This window comes from Aspergillus steynii, assembly GCF_002849105.1.
Source record: "Aspergillus steynii IBT 23096 chromosome Unknown P170scaffold_9, whole genome shotgun sequence".
NCBI lineage: Eukaryota > Fungi > Ascomycota > Eurotiomycetes > Eurotiales > Aspergillaceae > Aspergillus > Aspergillus steynii.
This window is the reverse complement of record NW_020194406.1, coordinates 1,674,529-1,679,669: the sequence shown is the minus strand read 5'-3', so window position 1 is coordinate 1,679,669 and position 5,141 is coordinate 1,674,529.

Here is a 5,141-nt window from a genome sequence, read left to right as displayed (position 1 = left end):
TAGATAATTATTTAAGTGTTTTATTATCCTTATATTTTAATTTAATAATTAAATTAAATTAATTATTCTTATTAATAATAATAGTTATTTTCAGAGTTTAATATTTAGTAGAATTAAGGTTAAAATTATTGTTAATATTATTATTAGAATCCTTAATAACTTTTGCTAATTTAATCTTTTTTATAAATTATATAAAACTATTATTTTTATTAGAAGTAGCGCGTTATTTATTTTTTAATTTGGAGATTAAAAGATTAATATAACAGAAAACTAAATTTTATTAAAAATAAATTATATAAAAAAAGCTATAATACTAGAGTGCTTAGAAGGGACTGTAGTATATTTAAAAAGTTAATAATTTAGTATTACCTATATAGTATCTAAAGATATTAAGCCCCTAATAAGACCTTATATAGCTACGAGATTTTTTAGCCACAGGGGCTATAAGGGCTTAACTATATAGTATTTTAGGGCTGCTTAATAATAACAATGCGGGTATCTATAATATTACCACAGGTATTATTAAGCCGGGTTGTTAAATACTAGGCGGCGCTATAGGACTGCCTGCTTGGCCCGGTAATTAGCGCTCCTAAGTAATATAGATAATAAGGCCGCCCTGGTTAGCTAATAAAACTAATATTAATAGTGTTGTTTTGGCCCTGCAGATAGCATACTTAATTGCCTGCCTATACTAATTTTAGGGGCTATATTTTTTAAGATTAAATAAGGTCTCTAGCTGTGTAGGGGTCAGTTCAGAAAAAAGAGGATTTATATAAGGGGATATCTAATCTCCGCCGGATTGCTTGTCTCGAGAATAAAAAAGTAGATATATATCTTTTTAAGACAAGCGATATAGAAAGATTAAGAGGCAGAGAGATAAAAAAAGCAGATATATATTTTTCTAAGACAAGTAATATAGAGAGATCGAGAGGCAGAAAGGTGAAAAAGGCAGATATATATCTCTCTAAGGCGAGCAATGCAGAGAGATCGAGAGGCCTATATAATATCCTTTATTCTAAATAGCTTATTAGAAATATCTAAGAAGTTATAGCTTAATCTTATTATTTTTAATTTTAATATTAGTCTATTTATTATCTGAGACTGGCGTTACTATTATAAAATATATATTAATAATAATTATTTTAATATCTAAAACAGTTCTTAAGTAAGTATAACAAGTAATAATAATAGGAGTAAGCTTATTATTTCTTACTTTAATAAAAGAGAACTTATTATTAACTAAATAAGTTAATATATAAACCGGGATAAATATCGCTTTTAAGGGTTAAAATATATAGTCTTTTTTAATCAATAAAGCTTTTTTAATATAAATTAGAATTTTTCCTGCTAAATATCCTAAAACTACTATTTATTATATTATATAAATAGATATATTAGTAATTTAATAAGTCTTTACTTTATAATTTTATATATATTACCAGGCGGTAATAAAATATATAGATAATTACTCTTAGTTAAAGCTACTTGTTTAATATATTACTAGCTTAGCAGCTACCGTAAACAGCTTAGTTAGATAGTTAGTATAAAAAGAACTAATTATAAAACAATAAAAACTAAATATAATATAGGCCTTCCTGGAGAAAACCCGGGTAATATTTATAATAGTTTTTAGCCAGATAACTTTATTTAGCAGATATATTTTTATTAAATCTTTAAGATTTATTACTAACCCGGCCTTATTATTTATAATATTTAATACTTATAAAATTAAGATATAAACCTAGGGTATTCCTAGTAATATATTAATATTTAGCTAAAAAATTAAAAATAGTTCCCTAGCCACCCAGCCTGTAAGAAAAAAAATAAAATTATAGATTATATAGTTTAAAAAAGGTTATAATTATTTTTTATATTACTAGTTTAGCTATAATAAAATTATTTTACTCGAGAGTATCTAGGGTATATTTTATTATATTATAATTATTATTTTTTTATACGGGTTAAGATGGTTAAACTATTATTATTAAGGGATATTAATATTTACCTACTTATTTATATAGACTAAGAGTAATTATTTTATAATAAAAAGATATAGTTATTATTATTAAAGAAAGATATATAAATTATTTAATTATAATATAAAATTTTTATTTATAATATCCCGGCCAGTTAGTACTTAGTAAGAGAAGATAAAACATAAATATATATATAAGCCTAAAAGGATATAACTAAAATAATTTTAAATACTAATTAAAAATAATTATTATTAAAGATATATATCCTGTATATAAGCTAGTGCGGGAGATCTTTTATATCTATAAGTAAGAAAATATTTTTATTATTAGTTACCTTTACTAATTTATAAGATATAAATATAATACTAAAAAATTACTTATATTTATAAAACTAGCTTTTTAATATAAAGCTATATAATCTAGTTTACTACCTGGTTTAATGCCTATAATATTATTAATTTAAATATATTTAGTATTCTTGCCTTATTTCTATTTACTATTTATATTATACTAGGATATATTTCCTGAAAGATTATATTATTAATATTTATAAAAATAATATTACTGCCCGAACTATTAAAATTATATATTATTATATATAATAATTATCCTGAGAGATAGAAATACAAGAAAAAATTAAAAAAATATAAAAAATAAAATCCCGGGTTTTTCCTGTGCCTAAATAACTATAAATATAGGAGGTAGGCGGAGGCTAGCGTAAGTAAATTAATTAGTTAATTATTATAATAATCTCTAAAAAATCTATTTTTACCGTGAAAATAATTAAAATTATTAAAAATCTAGATTAAACTAGGAGTCTTATCTCTGATAATTACTTATTTTTATTATTAAGTTTTTTTACAGAATCTATTAAAGCCCTAAATACTTAACTACCTTATTTATTATTATTAGACTTAATTTTACTAGTTAAGGTACTTACCGCGGAGCCTATTAAGACCCTTAAAGATTAATTATTTTTTTTATTAAATCTAGTTTTATACTTTAAAGACTATTTACTTTAATTAAGGCCCCCTAGGGATTATTTATTAATATTTATATTTATCACGGAAACTATTAGAGACCTAAGCCTAGCTAATATATTTATTTTTAATAATTATTTACCCTTAATACTGGCACTTATATTTATATCTATCACGGAACCTATAGAGCTCTTTAATATTTAATTATTTCTTTTATTATTATTAGATCTAATCTTATTAATTAAGGATTTATTATTAGAGACTTTTAGTATACCCGGCCTTACTAGGATAATTATTAAGATATTAAATAATTATATATTAGTTCTGTTATTACTAAATCTATAGGCTAAAGCTAATCTTCTAGTAATAAAGGTAGTTATTAAACTATTTAAATTACTAGTATTAATATTTATTTTTACTTTTATCTTTATTTATATACCTGCTCCTGCTAGATATCTTAAGCCTGACTAAGGTAATTAATAAAAAGTAAAAATCTTTAAAATAAAAAAAGAGATTAATTAGCTAGTATAAAAGATTTAGAGGGATAAAATAATAGCTAAAACTATTAAGATAGCTTAAATACTACTAGTAGCTATATTATAATATTAATTATTTACTAGGGATATAATCCGAAATTATATTTTTATTTTAATATAGGATTAAATATTTTAGTTACTTCTAATTTTTACTAGCTTATCCTAATTAGGTATTTTATAAGCTTATATAAACTTTATACTGTGTAATATAACTTAAGGGCTACTAAAACAGCTAAGATTTAAAATAAAATAAGAGATATATTATATCCTCGGTAAATTATTATTATAGCCGCTTATATTATTAGATCTCCTAGTTATAAATATATTTATTTAAGGCAGCTCACCAGTCAGAGTAATTTTATTAATTATCTTATCCTGATTTTTGCCCTAGATTACTGTTATTTTTATTTTTATATTTATTTTTACTTTTATTTTTATTATTATTTTAGAGCTAATTATCTCCCTGTTTATATAAGAATACTTAATATTAATATTAATATTTTTTATATTAATATTAATACCTGCGCCTGCCCTGGCAATTATTATCCTATAATAATTAATTTTAAAATTATAGATTTTCTTAGTCTCTAATTATTAAATCTTCTTAGTTTTTAATTACTAAACAGCCTCAGAAGAATTTTTATAAACTATAAGATTTACTAATATTAAATAATTATTTTTTAAATTATGGTTAAACCCCCGTAGGTAATATGGTAGATAAGGTAAAAAAGGCCGCGGCAAGTAATAGCTAGTAATATAAGCTTATTTAATATTTGGTAAGTAGTATTTATAGTATTCTTTAAGCTTTAAATAAGATAAAAATAAAATCTGAGAAGCTATAAAAAATTTATATATCTTTATAAATAATAACTAAGTAAATACTATATAAGGCCTTTATTAATAATAATTATCTAATAAGATGTAAAACCCCTTAAAATAACCAGCCTTTACTTAATTTAAGGCTTAGTAAATAAAGGAGTAAGTAATTTAATATATTATTTTTTAAAATACTTTTTAATTAACTATAGCTTTATAACTTTTTATAAAAATAATTATAAGTAAAATAAGTAAGTCTAGTAGCTTTATAGTATATTAAAAGGCTAAATATAAGATTACATGCTAGTAGAATAAAAATTAATAAATTTATCTTACTAAATTATCTTTTATTTTATTTATTCTTTATTTAGCCTTCTCCTTTATTTTTAATATTTTAATTTTTTATATAATTAACTTACCTGTTTTACTAGTCAACTTTAATAATAAACTAGATAATAATAATTAACTTACTACTAAACCAGGCTAATATAATATTTTTCCGGAAATTATCTTCCCTGTATAAAACCCATTCTAGGCCTCCTTTATATTAAATATCACAGGTGATTATTTTATTTAATAATTTACTCTTATTTAGGGCCCTAAGCTAATAAGTCAACTAAAAAAGTTTAAATATAATATATAATTAATAATAAATAATCTAGGCCGGAGCAAGCAGGATCCTTATCCTGCTCTAATATTAGAGCTAGTAAATTAGTTAAAGAGACCTAAGTATAGTATTTAGCCAGTAGAGAATCCTAGCTAAGCTAAATAAGTTTATTAAATAAAAATAAAAATAGTAATATTAATATAGCAGTTAAACTAAGGATTAATTA